Raw genomic sequence first — 19,049 nt, forward strand, 5'->3', positions numbered from 1 at the left:
CCTGGCTTCGGATGGGCACAGCTCCAGCCATTGCAGCCAATTGAGGAGTGAACCAGCAGATAGAAGACCTCTCTCTCTCTGCCTCTCCTTTTCTCTCTGTGTCACTCTGACTTTCAAATAAAAAGACATCAGAAGGTGGTCTCAGGTCCCCACCAGGGTGGTGAGAGAGGGGCAAGTCTTCCAGAGGGGAGCCCTTTGGGTGTGTCTCAGGAGTGTGTGAAGGTGCTTAATCAGCATCGGCCTCAGGTGAGCTCCGCCCCGGAACCCCTCGCTCCCACGTGAGCTTGATTTGTCATTGTCATTCTGCGGGGTATGCAGAGGCCTGGAGGGGCTCCTGTAGGTGGAGAGGAGCCTGGTTTCCCACAGTCCTCTGCTCCCTACCGCAGCATCCAGCTTCCTTGCCTGCAGAAGATATGGGGGGGTTGCCTGCAGATACCCCCAGCAGGGTTGATCCCCAGCTGCCCACGAAGGTAGCCTAGACTCTTTTGATTTCCTCCCCATCTCACTTTTCCACTCCCCCCCCCCCTTTTTTTACAGGCAGAGTGGACAGTGAGAGAGAGACAGAGAGAAAGGTCTTCCTTATGCCCTTGGTTCACCCTCCAATGGCCGCCACGGCCGGCGCACTGCGCTGATCTGAAGGCAGGAGCCAGGTGCTTCTCCTGGTCTCCCATGGGGTGCAGGGCCCAAGCACTTGGGCCATCCTCCACTGCACTCCCTGGCCACAGCAGAGAGCTGGCCTGGAAGAGGGGCAACAGGGAAAGAACCCGGCACCCCGACCAGGACTAGAACCCGGTGTGCCAGCGCCGCTAGATGGAGGATTAGCCTATTGAGCCGTGGTGCCGGCCTCCACTCCCTTAAGGTACATGCTGGGATCATTTTTCAACAGCCTGCACTTAAATCCCTTTTTTGGAGTCAGCTGCTGGAGGAACCCAGCCTTAAACTCTGGGGCAAGCAAAATCCACTTACTTTCCACAACAACCCTGTGAGGCAGATGCCGTTATGACTGTCGTGTTACAGACAGCAGCGCCTCGCTGCCCTCTGACTGGCCCGCATGTGGGCTTGCTTGCCCATTCCCCTCACCTACCCTGCGCTGTGCCCCGGGAGGTGCTGAGTGCATGTCGCACATGCTGTGTAGAGTGTGCTGAGCCAGCGATGCCTGGCTTGCCTCTGTATCATGAGATCTGCTGACAAGGAAGCAGAGTGACCGCAGGTAGAGCTAAGACATGCATCAGGTGTTCTTTCGGAGCCATTGATCCTCCGCCCAGCCATGGAGGCTGCACCTAGGAGCTTAGGAGAGTCCCCAGATGTCAGGGGCCACAGTCCTGAGGTGGTGGGCTTGGCGGCACTAACTGGGCATCTGTGCCAGGCCCCCTCCTGGGTGCTCATTGAGTCCCTGGGAGCCTCAGCTGGGGAAGGTGAGTTTCAGCCCAGTGCTGAGAAGGCTTTGCTGAATGAGTGAAGAATGGATGAATGGGGCCGGGTGGTCATCTCCATTTTACTGACCAGGAAATCTCAGGTCTGGAGAGGTGGTGATTTGGTGCCAGGTGACACAGCAGAGGGATAGGCCAAACCCAAGTACTCGGCATCTACTTCCACTGGGCCCAGGACAGGGAGGCAAGGGCTGGGGCTGTGTAAGGACTTCCTTGGTCTGAGAAGTCTCTGGCACCTGGGATGTGGGGGAGAGGGCAGGAGCAGATGAGGTACAGCATCCTAGGGCCACGACTGCCCTTCACTAGGCCGGGCGGGTCTGGGCCACGCTCTTGCCACCTGGAGAACAGTCATTTATCTCTTCTAGAAGCACTGCTTATCCGGGAAAATTTTCTTCTTCCTCCAGCTGTGCTTCCCATGACAACGGGACACATCTTGGAGAAAGATACCAGTGCTCTGCACTCTCCCAGAGGGTGGTATCCAGGGTTCCTGCAGGCAGCCGGGTAGATCTGTCCCCTCCCCACTCCACGACCTCTGCCAGCGCACCTGGGTTTCCATCCTCTTCCCAGCACCGCCACCCTGTGCTCGCCCCATTGAAGCCCTCAGTCTGGTTCCAGCCACTGCCAGGCTGTGCCCTCTGACCCTGGACTTGAGTGTTGGCTTATCTGGAAAGTGCAGGATTTTTCATCAGTCCCTGTTGTGGTTTGCTTTAACCTCTTGGTGGTTCAGTGCCCCCTTCCCCTTTTGCCTGGCCGAACAGTTGCTGCTCGGTACTGGATCAGGCCCTCCTGAGAGCGTGAGTAATCACCTTCATTCTTGACACCAGCACTGACCTCGGAGGCTCATCTTTGTTGCATGTTCCCAGCAACTCACAGTGAGTTTCAGGTCCTGGGAGTAGGGGTGAAGTGATCTCAGCAGAGGGGCTGGGGGTGGGGTAGGAGTGGTTCTGGAGACCCCAAGTGTGGGACCTTCCAGCTGTCCCCCAGGGCAGGTGCATAGGGCGGCACTACTGTGCCTGGAACGGTCCTCTTTGCAAAGCTCCTGGGCACCTGCCACTGCTCGGAGCTGAGGGGAGCCAGGCTTATCTCCTGCTTTGCAGTTTCTGCTGAAACAGGAAGGGGGCAGAACTCCTGCCAGGTTGAGGGGAGACACCACTTCCTCTCCTTCCTCTGCTGGGGACTTGATAGTCCCCCTCCCCACAGTGTGTTCCCCTGCCCTCTGCAGGCCAAGGGGGTGGCAAAGGGGCTGGAGATGAACACCTGAGCCAGGTGGGAGGTAGATACCCCCATGAAGCAGCACATCACCTCATTCCATCTCCCCCCACCCCAACGCACCCAGTAGCAGTGCTTCCAAAGCCTGGTGGAGCTGCGGAATCCCTTGGAGGGGCTGTCAAAGCCCATTCCTGGGCCCTTACCCCTGAGTACTCCTTCAGTAGGACCGGGTGGGGCCGTGATTTTGCATTTTGAACAAGCTCCTAGGTGCTGCTGCTGGGCTGGGGACCACACTTTGAGGAGCAGTGTCCTGGAGAAGCAGGAAGCCACACCCGGAGAGCTGAACAGGTGCTGAGCTCTCTGCCAATGTTTATTCGTCCACCACGTGTTGTGTTTCTTGAATGTTTGCTCTGTGGCAGGCACTAGAGGTACAGCAATCAAAGGACAATCATGGACTTTGCTTTGAAGGAACCTCCACTATCTTGGGAGCTGGGGATATTACACATCTGAATCTGAAAATTCTGCTTTGAGGAAGGCTGAACAGCAAGTATTTTCCCTATTAAACAATTAAATTTATTTTAAATGCAGACAGACACAGGGAAGATAAAAGATCTTCCATCTGCTGGTTCATGCCTCAGATGCTCCCAATAGCCAGGGCTGAACCAGCCCAAAACTAGAGCCTGGAACTCCCGCCAGGTCTCCCATGTGGGTGGCAGGGACCCCTCCACTTGAGTCATCAGCTGCTGCCTCCCAGGGTGTGTGTTAGCAGGAAGCTGGACTTGTAAGTGGAGCCGGGACTAGAACCCTGCCACTCTGTCCTTGTGGGCTGTGGGCATCTAAGCAGTGACTTCGCCGCTGTGCCGAGAGCCTGCCCTGTGGTCCCTATTTTTACAGATAAGGAAATAGCAATCTCGGAGAGGTCCCGTGATTTGCTTTCAGTTACCCAAATGCTTGGTGGCAGGACTTCCTGACTTGCTGTTTGGCCCCCGACCTCTGGATGTGAGCTACCTCAGCCTCGTGGGGTTGGATTAGAGCTACAGACCCTGCACATTTGTAGCCAGTGGGGGGCCCCTGGGGGCTTCATCCCTGTGTATGGAAGGAGAGCTTGACAGACAGAAAAACAGACCTACAGACAAGCCATGTGCTCACACATGCAGATTCTCAGTTCTTAAGACCTGGATAATTATGGAGTTTCACAGTGAGTCACTTCCCCCACCTTCTTCTCTGTTTACTTCTCCCTGTGCTCTCATTTCCTCTCTCTTTCCAGTTCTCTACAGCTTTGCTCCTTCCTCAGTGATATCTGCTTCAGCAGTGGGAGCCCCTCCCCACCAATATGGCGGCTGCATCGCCATGACAACCTCTGGAGACCTTGTAATGGTGACCAAGATGGAGTGCACCCAGGGGCAAATTATCAGGCCCCTTCCCGGAACCACAGACCAGCTTGGCCCCTGGTTTAATGGCAGCAATCTGTTGACCCTGTGGTGGTGGTGGTGGGGAGCCGCTGTCTTCCTGCCCATCACAACCAGCCCCAGATCCAACCTAGCAGCCAGTGCAGCACCAGCTTGGTGAGAGGAGCCTTTTCCCACGTCAGCGGTCTCTGTTCTTCTCATGGAGACCCCAGAACATCAAGCCCAGCTGTTTCTTCAGGACCTCAGACGCCATGACAGAATTGATGAAAATGTATTCTATTGCAGTGGATTAAAATACCATGCTGGTGTACCAGTTCACGGGAGGCTGGAATAATCAATTGAGATTCTGTGAGGAATGGAGGGCTCTTTGTAGGCACTGTCTCATCTCATTCCCATAGCAACTCCACGAGAAAGTGGATCCCGCTGCCTGGTTTTTCAGAGACAGAGAAACTTGTCCCCACAAGGCAGCTGGCAAGGGGCAGAGTGTGGCTTTGAATCCAGAACTCTGCTTCCAAAGCTTGTGCGCTTTCATCCACACCTCACTGCCTCTGTTTCGGCACTTGTAAGAGTAAGTCCCTTGTTCAGTCTTTTTTCTGTTCTTTGGGAATAAGCCAGACCTTTCCGGGCTGGCACTGGGCCATGATGGGTTAACCCACTGCCTGTGAGATCAGCATCCATTCTAGGCACTGGCTCAGCCCCAGTTCCTCCCCAGAATTCTGCCCCAGTTCCTCACTAATGTGCGTGGGGAAGCAGTGGGAAGATGGCCTGAGTACTTGATCCCCTGTCACCCACGTGGAAGATCTGGGTGAAGCTCCTGGTTCCTGGCTTCCACTGTGGTCATTGTGGGAGTGAACCAGAAGATGGAAGATCCCCTCGCTCTCTCTCTCTCCTCCCTCTAACTCTGCCTTTCAAATAAAATAAATAAACTTAAAAAAAATTAGGGCTAAAGAGTGCGTTCCATAAAAGGCAGGCACTGATGGATCAAAGGAGTATTCTGCTGCTCTTTTACAAGTATTTTCTGCTCAAAATGAAATGTTACACAACACTCAGATAATATCACCTTCTGCTCGAGCGGTTTTAGCTCTCTGTTTTCGAGATGACTCTGGGGAGATCAAGATACCCTACTTTTTTGGAAATTAGGCACAGGAGGTGTACCAAGTTGGCTGTGGTGGTATCTCCCATCCGTGTGCTTTTCTTACCACATGACTGGGACCCCTCTCCACCTTCTCTTAGGTAATGGGGTCTTTTTCCCTGGACTCTAAACCTGGGTGGGTCTTTGAGGTTGCCTTGGACAAAGAATATGGCAGAACTGTTGGCAGATGACTTTCTGTTTTAAAAAGATTTATTGGCCGGCGCCGCGGCTCACTAGGCTAATCCTCTCTCTTGTGGCGCCGGCACACCGGGTTCTAGTCCCGGTCGGGGCGCCGGATTCTGTCCCGGTTGCCCCTCTTCCAGGCCAGCTCTCTGCTGTGGCCAGGGAGTGCAGTCGAGGATGGCCCAGGTGCTTGGGCCCTGCACCCCATGGGAGACCAGGAGAAGCACCTGGCTCCTGCCTTCAGATCAGCGTGGTGCGCCAGCCGCGGCGGCCATTGGAGGGTGAACCAACGGCAAAAGGAAGACCTTTCTCTCTGTCTCTCTCTCTCTGTCCACTCTGCCTGTCAAAAAAAAAAAAAAAAAGATTTATTTATTCACTTGGGGGGGAGAGAGAGAGAGAGAAAGAGAATTTTCCATCTGCTGGTTCACTCCCCAAATGGCTGCAATGGTCAGGGCTGGTCCAGGCAAAGCCAGGAGTCTGGAACTCCATCCTGGTCTTCCACGTGAGTGGTAGGGTCCCAAAAACTTGGGCCACCTTCTGCTGCTTTCCTAGACACATTATAATGGAGCTGGATTGGAAGTGGAGCAGCCAGGTCTCCAACTGGCATTCTGATATGATATGCCAGCATTGTAGACAGCAGCTTAGCCTGCAGTACCACAATGCCCCCCTTACTGTTTTAAAATTTTTTTTAAAGATTTATGTATTCATTTGAAAGGCAGAGCCAAAGAGAGATGGGGGGAGGGGGAAGGAGGGAGGGAGGGAGAGAGAGAGAGATATCTTCCATCCTCTGGTTCACTCCCCAGATGGCTGCAATGGCCAGAGCTGGGGTGATCCAAAGCCAGGAGCCAGGATCTTCCTTCAGGTCCCCCATGCAAGCGCAGGGGCCCAAGGACTTGGGCCATCTTCTACTGCTTTCCCAGGCCATAGCAGAGAACTGGATTGGATGTGAAGCAGCTGGGACCCAAACCAGTCCCATATAAAATGCTGGCACTGCAGCCGGCAGTCTTACCTGTTATGCCACAGTGCTGGCCCCCAGACCCTTATTTTTGAGCTAGATCTTAAGAATACCACACATGGGGAAGTCGAGAAATTGTGGCAAAAAATGTCCTACATGAAAGACCTCAGTGGGTGAGACCCCAGAGGAAACAAGTGGCCTTCAAAGAAGGATGTACTTTTCTCTAAAGGGAGAAGAGAACTTCCACTTTGCTTATTGCCTTGTTCAAATACTGACGGAGTTTGTGGACTCAAAAGGGCTCCATATCATAGGTAGCTCATGTCAAGAGCCTCAGGTGATCACTGATGTCATACATGAGTATCAATCATTAAATTAACAACAGGAGTCACGGTGCACTAACTTCCCAGGCAGGACCTGTGTCCCCAAAGAGTTGTATTATAATTATGTCTAAAGGCTCACAAAAGATGTATCATTCTTGGGTGTTTCTTTAAAGTTAATTAAGTTCCTAAAAAAGAAGAAGTGAAATTAACTTCAAGTTGTAATGACATTGAACAGGCCTTGTCTGGACTGTTGAGGAACAGTTTTCTGTGTGTGTGTGTGTGTGTGCAAATTGTTGAACTCTTTACTTAGTATAGAGTTGGTCTTCTGTGTACAAAGTTAATCGAAAATGGATCTTAGTGGAGAATGGGACTGGGAATGGGAGAGGGAGGAGGGGGAGGGGTGGAGGGCAGGTATGGTGGGAAGAATCACTGTATTCCTGAAGTCGTGCTTATGAAATGCATCAAGTATGTGTTCCTCAATTAAAAGGTTTCTTTGGGAACAAAATAAATAAAGTGAAAAAAAAAAAGATTAGCATGTGCACTGTCTGGCCCTCACTATATGCTAGCTGTTGGGAGTCAGCCACTGAGGAAACCCACATCATCCTCACACCGAGGTGCCATGCAGACACCAGTGAAGGGGTTCCGGCTGGTGGCCCACATCACATGCCAGACACGAGGGAAGATGCTTCCAGGTGATTCCAGTGTAAGATGCAGATGCTCTCAAGATGGGGACATGAGACCCATATCTGTGATGTAACCAGCCAGGAAGGCAGCTGGGCCCAGTGCTGAGACCCATAGGGTCTACGGGAGGCCTTCCTGGAGGAGGCAGGGTAGGGGATTGAAGGGCTGGCATGTGGGTAGCTTCCTGAGCCACGGACCCCAGGAACACTGAAATGCCACAGGAGCTCCTCAGAAATCTGCTGCCTGTTGATTCAGGCTTCCACCTGTAGATGCTCACCTAGGAAGTCAGTACGCTTGCTTCCACGATAAATAATAGCCTTGCATGGGAACAAAAATCAGTCCCCAGCACCAGTCTCCGAGAATGTTGTCTGAGAGAACAGAACTATGGAAAGGAAACCCCAAACACCCAAGGCTGAGTGCAAACCCTATTCAGAATACGGCTTGTGGCTGCCCCACTGTAAGTAATCTCCACTGTTCACACATGGGGTGGGGGAGGGGAACCTTGTCGTCTCTGGGACGATGCCATGGGAGTGCTCCTGCTGCATGTGATAGATCTCCCCGGAACCACAAGAATGAGGGTTGCAACTCTTATTAATGCGGAAAGAGCTGCTTCCCATTGTCACTCTGCTAACACTAGGCGTGCGCTGGAAGACGACCCGTTTGGATGGTGCTAAATTTTTTGCCTGCCCTAGGAGCCCAAGTGTCTCTGATCTGCTCTGAAGGCAGGGCTTGTGCTGGGCCATGTGGAATAATTTTAGAATGTTCTAAAAGCCAGAGTGAGGGGAGCTCAGGCTGACCACAGCTGGAGGAGTGGTTGTCAGTGGAAGCCCAAGAAGGCACCAGCTTGGTGTCCCTGACCGTGACATACTGACTGTTCCCTTCTTGACAGATTCTGTTGCCTCTTTTTTTTTTTTTTTTTTTTGGACAGGCAGAGTTAGACAGTGAGAGAGACAGAGAGAAAGGTCTTCCTTTTTCTGTTGGTTCACCCCCCAAGTGGCCACTACGGCCAGCGCGCTGCGCCGATCTGAAGCCAGGAGCCAGGTGCTTCTCCTGGTCTCCCATGTGGGTGCAGGGCCCAGGGACCTGGGCCATCCTCCACTGCATTCCCGGGCCACAGCAGAGAGCTGGATTGGAAGAGGAGCAACCGGGGCAGAATCCGGCGCCCTGACTGGGACTAGAACCCCGGGTGCTGGCACCGCAGGCAGAGGATTAGCCTAGTGAGCCACGGCGCCAGCCATGTTGCCTTCTGCAAATAAGTGTCTTCCTGGGTGCAGCCTGGAGCAGAGCTGACCCTGAAGGGTCCTGCAGCCTCAGCCGGTGCACGTGAATCTCTGACTCATGAATTTGGCACCTTGTGGGTGCCACCTGGCAGTTGTCCAAGTCCTAGGCTTGATACCACACCACCACCACCACCTGGTGGCCTCTTGTCCTAAGTGTCTGAGGCTGCCTGTCTGTAGAGAACACCTTTCCTAGGGTCCACAGTGATCATCTGATTTGGATTCTTCTGTCTAGAAGGGACACCAGGACAACAGGTGCAAAGGAGGCCTTGGTCAGGGGCATCTGGTCACCCTTGTTTGGTGCTCCCTAGCTGCCGGGACGTGCACTCTGCAATCTGCTGCCATGTGTCAGTCGTGGGTACCAGGAAGCACTGCCTCTGGGTGCCCGTGAGTACTCTTTCTTCCCCTAGGAAATGCCTGTGGGTCATCTCAGTCTCTCCTGGGTCAGTGACACATCCATCAGCCCTTCATATTCCTGACTTCCACCTCTGTGTGTTCAAGCAACGGCAGCCTGAAAGCACTGCATTAGAGCCCCTTCACCAAGATGGCACTGAAGGTGAGGAAGGTTCTCCTGATCCTCCCAAAGCTTACACGAAACACTTTAAACACCAAGCAGGCAGTGCCTGGGCAAGTGTTGTGGTGCAGTAGGTCAAGTTACCACTTGGGACACTGCTTCCTTCTAATGCTCCCGGGAGGCAGCAGATGATGGCCCGAGTAATTAGGTCCCTGTCACCCACGTGGGAGACCTGGATGGAGTTCCAGGCTCCTGGCTTGGAGGGCATCTGGGGAGTGAACCCGTGGATGGAAAACCCCTCTCTCTTCTTCCCTCATTCTCCATCACTCTGCATTTCAAATAAACCTTTAAAAGAAGAAGGCAGTGCTGAAAGGTGTTCAGAACCACCGCAAAAGAGTATCTGCATGCTACCTACCTTCCAGTGGCCCAAAATGCTACTGTCCCAATGTCCCTGAAAGAGTGTCCACGGAGAAGTGAGTGGATCCTGACCCTGAGTCAGTCATGAGTATAGAGGACCACATACCCGTGTGCACTGGGGATGTCTAAGCCATCAAGCTCCTGATTAAACTGAAGAAGCTGCTCTGTAACACTGATGTGCCCAGGTCAACGCCCTGATGGGGTCTGCTGAAGGCAAGAGGGCCCAGGACCCACTGGCTCCTGATTGTGATGCTTTGGTGTCCCCAACACAATTGGCATAACCTAAACCGAGTCCAGTTGGCTCATTCTAAATAGATGCATTTTTCACGGTAAAAAACACTGTATTTAAAAAAAACATTGCATCCATATTGAGCACGTAGACTTTTCCCCTCGTGGTTCCCTAAACAGTGCAGTGTAACAATTATTTATGGAACATTGACATTATATTAGGTATTTTTTTTTGACAGGCAGAGTGGACAGTGAGAGAGAGAGACAGAGAGAAAGGTCTTCCTTTACCCTTGGTTCACCCCCCAATGGCCACTGCAGCCGGCGCACCGCTCTGATCCAAAGCCAGGAGCCAGGTGCTTCTCCTGGTCTCCCATGTGGGTTCAGGGCCCAAGCACTTGGGCCATCCTCCTCTGCACTCCTGGACCACAGCAGAGAGCTGGCCTGGAAGGGGGGCAACCGGGACAGAGTCCGGCGCCCCGACCGAGACTAGAACCCGGTGTGCCGGCGCTACAGGAGGAGGATTAGCCTATTGAGGCGCAGCACCGGCCTATATTAGGTATTATAAGTGATCTAGAGGTGGTTGCAAGTATACTGGAGGGTGTGTGTGGGTCCTAGGCAAATACTGTGCTGTTTCATGTAAGGGGCCCGAGCATCTGCAGATTCTTGTATCTGGTGGTGGTGGTGGGGTGTCCTGGAACCGTCCCCGATGCCTGGGAAGGTACGGCAGACAGCACCACTTCCTAGTGTGAAGGTAGCTCTTTTCCAGTCACTCCTCCAGCCAGTGCTTCACATATGTTAGCCCATGTGGTCTTCACTCCACAAGGTGTGTGCACACACACATGTGCACACACATGCACACATGCACACACAGGTGCATGCACACGCACACGCATAGTTCCCATTGCTTCTGCTCCTCAGGAGGATGCTGACCAGTACGCATGGGGAGGTTGACGTGAGGAGGAGGTGAGCCCAGGAGCCTTCTCGGGGGAGGGGTCCTGCGGATGGGACGTAGGGATTTTGGTGGCTGCAGTGAATGCGGAGCAGTGGGGAGAGGGGACGATGTCCCTGGGGGCTTGGGGACACTGTGGGGCAGGCGAGGTGAACAGGTGCCCCTTTAGAAAACTTACAGGAAAGCCTTCCCCATTCCTCTGTGCTTTCAGAGTCAGACTTTGGGGGCCCTGGGCCTCGCTGAAGTCATTGCCAGGGCTGGGAAACGCTGTGGGTGCCCTCGGTTCGGCGCCCTCATCTCAGCCGGAAGTGAAGCTGAGTGTCCCGGGGGAGTTCCGCGGGTCCCTTGGCCCTCGGCACGGTTGCTGCTTCAGGCGGGGCCGGCAGCTCTGGGTTCAGCCTTTATGTTACTCTGCAAGCTCTGATCCGTGCTGTGACTTTCAGAGTAGATGGAAAACGCGGAGCCTCCCGGAAGTTGACAAATTGGGGAAGACAATGCAGCTCGGGCCTCCCAAAGCAGGGCCTCTGCCCCCTTCCCCAGCTGTGGGTAAGGCTTTCCTTCCTGCGGTGAGCGGGGCGAGACCATCGCGGCATCCTTCACATAACTCACCACTTACCACTTGTCTCTTGCCGCCACGTGGGCCACAGAAGCTCAGACAAGGCCATTGCTGACTTAGCAATGGACATGCGGGGCCACTTCTGCCTGTTCTGCCTGTGGCAGGCAACATTAATCAGCCCTCAGAACCTATGTGCCACTGATCTATGTGTCCCCTTTTGTGTGAATTGTGCAATTCCACCCCCCCCCCCCGCCAAGAAAGATCTGCTGAAGTCCCGACCTTGGGTGCCGGTGAATGGGTCCCTTTTGGAAACGGGGTGTCTGTAGACACAGACAAGTTCAGATGAGGTCAGTGGGATTGACTGGTGTCCTAAGAAGAGAAGGGTGCCACGGGGGGCAGAGGTGGGGGCATGATGCGTCTACAAGCCAAGGAACACCCAGGATTGCCGGTGACCACCAAAAGATGAGAAGGCACGAGACCAGACTCTCCCCCAAGCCTGCAGAGGCCAAGGAGCCTGCCAAAAGCTTGATTTCCGGCTTCTAGCCTCCAGAATTGCAACAACTTTCTGTTGTTTCAAGCTACTTAGTTTATGGTCATTTATTTAGGCAGCTCCAGGAAACAAGTCCAGCATCCCAGTTCTCCAGATTTAAAAACAGATGGCTCTGGTTGGAGTTATGGCGCAGCAGGTTAAGCGGTCACCTCTGACACTAGCACCCCACATGGGTGTTGGTTTGAGTCTCGGCTGCTCTACTTCCCATCCATCTCCTTGCTAATGTGCCTGGGAGAGCAGCAGAAGATGGCCCAAGAGCTTGGGCACCTGCTGCCCACATGGGAGACCTGGATGGAGCTTCAGGCTCCTGGTTTTGGCCTGGCCCAGCCCTGGCTGTTGGGGCCATCTAGGGGTTGAGAACCAGCAAATGGAAGACCTCTCTGTCTCTCCATCTCTGTAACTCGGCTTTTCAAATAATTTTTTTTTTAAACCAACTGATGGCTATGGCTGGGGTCTCTCAAGGGACAGGACGGATGCCAGCCTGAAGGTGTGACTGTGGAGGTCCAGCAGGGTCAGTGCTGCCTGGGTCTGCATCCAACCTATCTTGCTAGGGACACCTTGGTGGCCAGGGTGAGGTTCTGGCAAACACCAGTTGTGGCAATGGAGAGGGAGCTGGGGCATTTTCCAGACCCAAGTGAGATGCAGGAGGCTCACATGGGAGGGGAGGGTGGCAAGGAGCTCAGACCCGTGGGTAGGTGGGCTTGAAGACCCCACTTCCCCATCATCACTCACACGGAATCTCCCAGGATGTTGGTGCCCACAGCCAGGGTGACAGCGCTCACTCGGTGAAGTGTGCAAATGACCGGGATCGCTGCCCCTGAAATGAGGAAATGGACAGAGACAGGGAGATTGATGGGCCCGGGAGCCCAGGAGCAGCTGCTTCCCCGTAAAGCCCGCAAGCTGGGAAGGCTGCTGAGATTATTTACGGCTCACCACAGTGTGGCCACCCGGCAGGTGCAACGGGGTGTGGGGGAACAGAGGGACGTGGCTGACTCCCCCCACCACGCTCTGCTGAGCATGGAAAGACAGGGTTCTGGGAGGTGATGGCCACAGATGCCCAGGAACACGGTCTAGGGCTCCTTAAGCTTCACTGGGCATAGGAACTGCCTGGGGTACTTGCATTGCAAACCAGCTCCCTGGTGATGCCAATGCCGCAGGCCCCTGGACCAAGGCTTGAGGAGGGAGGGACAAGTCTCCTATTTTGCAGATGATGAAGTTTAGGCTGAAGGAGGGATGCAAGCTGTTCAGTGACAAGGTCAGCTGGTGACCGACCTGGAATTCACATGCTGGACTCCACGTCCTGGGGCTTTGTCCCCTGGCAGCCGTTGCATTGGGTGCCATGTTGTGGGGAGACCTCCAGGCACCTCATCGATGTTTTCCCTCAAGGCAGTTTATTAGGGTGGGGGTCTCTCCCCGCAGCTCCTGCCATGTGCTGGGAAGCAGCTGTGGCTCTTTAGCTGACCCCTACCCCAAAAGCCCAGCTCCTGCCCTGGGTGCCCGGGGCCTGCAGGGGGCTTCTCACTTGGGGTGGGCCCAGAGCTTCCACTGGGAGCAGCTCCACCACCTGCGACTTCCTGCCCACTCTGCCCCAGGGGCCCCGGGTGCAGGGGCGTGCCGGATGTCAGGGCCAGGGTCTCCAGGGCATTCCCAGGCATCCCTCCTGCCGGCAGGTGCCAGTGGGGGGTGGGAACCTCCACATCTGACGCGAAGCGAGCCAGCGGCCATCTGCAGGCCCTGGTGTGCTCCTCGGAAGGGATTTTCTCCCAGGGGCTTCCAGGGCTGAGCTGGGGAACCATTCGTTTGGATGACTGCCAAAAGGCATCTTAGGCGAACCCCCTCTGTGCCTTCTTCCTTGGCAGCTAAGGGAGCCTTGCCAAGCTCACACAGCCCAGCAGGGGCAGGGCCAGGCCTCTGCGGGCCCAGCTGGGCACCACACATTTGTACAGCCCTCGAAGCCTTGGGTTAGGGCCCTCTCCCACACTAAGCCCAATCTTCCTTCTGGGAAGTTTGATTTTTTAAACCAACACACAACTGTCTGTGCTTATCTGTAGGCTGCAGTACTGTGATTTAATTCATGTACGTGATGCGGAATGTGGTTTGTCTGGATAAACTTGTACATCTTCTCTTGATTGAAAGGGACCACACAGGATGTCGCTGTGCTGAAGGGGCTCCCAGCTTTCTGGGGACAACGGCACAGACCGAGGGGCCGACAGTAGTGACTCTTGAACCTAACCTTTTTGCTCAAGGCTCTTGGTCACCATTTTTGGTGGGGAACGAGACACCTGCTTTCTTGGCTCCTTGGTGGTGCGATTCTCCTGGCTGCCAAAGGGCTTGGAGTGTGAGACCCTTCAGGACGAACACCAGCCCACGAGAGTCGACGGTGTGCGAGGGCACAAGAGTGACAGGGCACAGAAGGTGGCTCCGCAGGGGAGAGGGAGGAGAGGGTGTGGCATGGCAGCTTTCCAGTCACGAGGACCAGACACAGGGGAATGGAGACCCTGGGCGTTTGGGGCAGGTGAAGGTCAAGTGGGGTACGGCGAGTGGGAGGGATTTCTGGAAGGTGGGGAGGAGGTTGGTGGGGCTCTGGGGCCCGAGGGTAGCATGTGAGGCTCCAGGCTTTCCTGACTCCTGCTCTCTGGGCTCACAGGAGAGTCGTACCCAGATAGGTGAGGCTGCTACTGAGCCCGGACTCCCTTCTTCCCTCCCTCTCCTGCTGGGCCCAGAAGTCACGTTCTTCCAGACAAGAGCGAGGGCGTCAGAAGAGCCTCTCTCATACTTGGGCCTGGGAAAGACAGTGGGGGCAGGCGGGCGCTGTGGGCACAGAGCAGTGACCAGGCAGGGAGGAGGCGGGGAGGGATGAGGGAGGAGGGAGGCTGTGTCACATGGGGGAGCAGAGCTGGGAGTGGTACCACAGCCTGGGTTTCTCTTCTCCAGACCGGCCAGCTGTAGCACTGCCCTGCAGGCCAGGGGCAGGCCAGGGGTGTCTCCAGCTGACACTGAAACAGGAGAGCCTGTGGCTGCTCCCGCTAGCTGGGTGTTGGGGGCAGGCTGCAGCGGGAGCCAGCTGTGCCTCCCTCACCTCTTTACTCCACATTCTATGCTCTTTCCTTCCCCTTCCTGGAAAGGATCGAGAAATCTTGTGAGGTCCGAGTCTGGGTTCTTCTCACCCCAGGGAACAAACAGAGAATGGGGGCTGGTGACAGCATCTTTGGGTTTCAGTGGCTGCCCCTAGTTGGGACATTCAACCTCCCCAGGTTCAACTCTTCACATTATTCCTGGCTCACCTCTTACCCTGCTCCACGGGCCAGGGGGAGAGAAGAGCAAGGTTTAAATAGCTAGGCCACTGCCACCACCTTCCTCTCCGTGAGCCGTGCTCTGGAGCGTGTCTGGGCGAGTGGCAGGTGGAGCAAGCTGCTCTCCCGGTTGGTCTACTTTGCGTTATTGAACATTCTGGATCTTTCCTCCGCGTGCGTCCGTCTGACCCCTGTGCTTGGTGATGCTAACCTCTCTGTCAAGGGGGCGCCCTGTACACAGAGGGCACCATTGCTCCCTGCTTCTCTCATCTCTGCCTTGCTTTGCCCATCCTTGTCCCCATGCCCGGGACGCTGGTCCTCTCTTTGGGATCAGCTCAGGCCCTGAGTCCCCTGCAGTCTCTCTCTTGCTGCCTACCCCTGTCTGAGTTTGGGTTCACATCTCTGTGTTCCCATGGTGCTGGCCCTGGTACCCCAAGTCTACCGTGTGATCCCGTGCCTACGTTTTCACCCCTTAGAGCTGCCTGCAGGAGGGTTCTCCTCCTGCCTTGCAGGGAGGCAGAGCCTGAACTGCACCGTCATGTTCTGCCACCGAGGAGCTGACTACGCCACTGCCTCAGGTCTCAGCTTCTTCACCTGAAACAGAGGCAACCGTCATCCTCTCCTTATAGGATCCTGGAGGATTAGGAGGTGAGGCCACATCCAACGTATGTGAGCCAACAGAAAGAGGCCACACTGCAGAGTGATCCCGAGGTCAGGCTCCGGCACCCCATTGAGTGCAATTCCTGGTTCTACTTTCTTACTGTGTGACTTCAGCAAAGTCACTTAACTTTTCTGAGCCTGTTTCCTCCACCATAAACTGGTTTTCATGAGGACTTCTTACAAATGTGCTTAGAAGAGGCCTGGCCAAGGGACGTTCTTCAATAGCAGATTGCAGGGCTGGTGCTGTGGGGTAGTGAGGGTAAGCCACCATCTGCCAGCATCTCATATTGGACTTCTGGTTCAAGCCCTGGCTGCTCCACTTCTGATCCAGCTCTCTGTTGGTGCACCTGGGAAAGCAGCAAAATATGGCCCGAGTTCTTGGGCCTTTGTCATCCATGTGGGAGACTCTGACGGAGTTTTGGGTTCCTGGCTTCTGCCTGGACCACTCCTGGTTGTTCTGGCCATGTAGGGAGTAAACCAGCAGTTGGAAGACTTTCTCTCTCTCTCTCTCTTTCTCTCCTCTCTGTCACTCTGCCTTTAAATAAATACATCTTTAAAAAAAAGTCCTCACACTCATGACCCTTGGCTAGGTGACTCTAGCTGTCAGTTTGTGGGGAGCCAGACCTGGCTCTAGCCTCTCCCCCATCAAGGGCCTGCTGGATAAGCCTTGGTGAGACCTTCCCCAATCTGGACCTCAGTTTCTCTCTCTGTCACAAGATGGGTAAGTGAGATGATCCATGAAAATTTTTCCAACACAAAAATTCAGTGAGGGGCCAGCACTGTGGTACCTCTGGTTAAGCTGCCTCCTGCAATGCTGGCATTCCATATGGGAGTGCTGGTTCGAGTCTCACCCACCTCCCTGCTAATGCACCTGGGAAAACAGTAATGATGGATGATGGCCCAAGTACTTGGGCCCCTCCACCCACATGAGAGACCTGGATGGAGTTTCTGGTTCTTGGCTTTGGCCTGGCCCAAGACCTGGCCATTGTGGCCAACTGGGGAGTGAACTAGCAGATGGAAGATCCCTCTTTCTGTCTCTCCCTCTCTCTCACTCTGCCTGTCAAATAAAATAAATCTTCAAAAAGTTTTTCAATGATTTTATTTATTTTTAAGACTTATTTATTTGAAAGGCAGAATAACAAAAAGGAGAGAAAGAGCAAGAGAGCGAGAGATCTTTCACCCATTAGTTCATGCTCCAAATGGCCACAACAGCCAAGTCTGGGTCAGGCTGAAGCCAGTCTTCCACATGGGTGACAAGGACCTAAGTATTTGGTCTATCACCTGCTGCCTTCCCAGGTGCATTAGCAGGAAGCTGGATGGGAAACAGAGCAGCAAACACTTGAACCGGCACTCCAATGTACTGGCATTGCAGGTGGTGGCTTAACCCTCTGTGCTACAATGCCAACCCCCAATTCAATGCTTTTTAGTATATACAGGATCACCGCAATTAATTTTAGAACACTTTGATCACTCTTCCCTGAAAACCCTATCTGCATGATCTCTTTTGTTTTAGTCTATATATGTGCACCGTAAAAGGACACTTGTCACTGCCGCAAGCGGAAATTCAGTATCGCTCACCACAGATAGAAGAGAAGCATGCAAGCAAAGCCAGCGGAAACAAAGCAGCCCCCTTTAATTCTGGCTGCACGCCCTGCTCTGCCGCAAGCCAGGTCTGCCGTCTTGGTCCGAAGAGAGATTAGCAGGTGCTGGACAGCAGTTGAAGATGTTCTCAATCCAGAGGAAGACATTCCCCTTACGGAAACCAAAGAGGTCAGAAAGGGAAGACTGTCATCAATGCATTCTGTGGTGTTTATTGTCTGAAGCCGGCCGGGGGGGCTGGGGGCCTGTGGTCCCCTCAGATGTAGGTGGAATGTCCTTCACAGGCAGGCTGTCAGCTGTGCCTGGAAATCCCGTCTCCAGACCGACTGGCATCTCCCCCAGTAATAGTTTCTTGTGCTGCCTGTGTGGCCTGGCGGCTTTAAATCACACCTTCGGGTGGGTGCGATCTTCCACCCAGAGCTGGCAGGGGAGGGGGCTGAGCCCCTGGGGAGAGTTGGAATGGCTCCAGGAGACCCCGGCTATCTTGTGTGACCTTGCAGCTTTAAATCATGCCTTCAAGTTAGTTGCAACCTTTCACCCAGAGCAGGCAGAGGAGGGGGCTGAGCCCCTAAGGGGGAGACAGGCCATCTCCAGGAGACCCCCGTTATCTCCATGAGCCCCAAGCCGATCAACATACGTATGTGAAACCCCCATCCAATGGGCGCCCCACAGCATGCCCCATGAAAACAACAGTAATGCCTTAAAAACCCCGGCCACTTCCTCAAAGCCAGTGTCCCACTTGGGCACTCCACCTGCTGACCTCTCGGACCAGACGCCTTCTCTGTCGCTTGTCAATCAAATAAAAGTTTCTTTTCTGTCAAATAAGTTTCTGCCTCTTTGCAAATTGTTCCCTGGATTTTATTTCTATACTAAGCTGAGGAAAAGAACGCACAAAATTCCCCCGGCAACCTCCCTCTCCTCTGTGACCAGTAACATTTCCCCTTGGAGACTCGATTTGGGCAACACCAAGTCGCTACTTCATATCCAGAGTCCCTGATCCTCAGGCCAATTCCGTGAGGGAGGGATTATCGCTCCCATAGAATGAGGCTCATGGAAGTTAGGTGTTTTATATACGTCCAGCAGTGAGCAAGTGGTGCAGGGAGTTCTTAGTCCCAGGCACTCTTTCTGGGCCCTGAGAGGTGCTCTCGCCCCCTGCCCTGTACAGGGAGCACAGGGCCCCTGGGTACGCGCTGGTTGTAGGGGCCCTCGCTCACACCCTGTCCCTCCCCAGGCTCAGGGCTCACCCGGCAGCATCTTCGCAAGGGAGCACAAAAGACGGTGGGAACACAGCTGATAGAGCCTTCTGGTGGTCTATCTGTCCTGAAGCCGTGGATCCGACCTCTCTCACCAAGAGCGTGCTGAGGGCACGTGCTGGCTGCTACTTCCTTCTCCTCTTGGCTCACGCTCACGGAAGCCTGCGGTGGGAGCGCTGGCGGGGAACCTCCAGATGACTCGGCCCTCGTGCCAGCATTTGTTCAGACTCACTGACCCTGCGTTTTCACACGGCGTGTGATGAACAAGGATCTCTAAGTGCAGGACAAAAACCCGAGTTTAAGTCGTGGATTTCAATAGCACTACAAAGTTAGGGTTTAACATATTTGACTTTTTCTATAGCATTTGTCCACGAACTAAAGAAAGACACGTGCGACATTTTCTTCCTTGACAAGTGAGGTGCGTGATTTCATTT

This window comes from Oryctolagus cuniculus, chromosome 1, assembly GCF_964237555.1.
Source record: "Oryctolagus cuniculus chromosome 1, mOryCun1.1, whole genome shotgun sequence".
NCBI lineage: Eukaryota > Metazoa > Chordata > Mammalia > Lagomorpha > Leporidae > Oryctolagus > Oryctolagus cuniculus.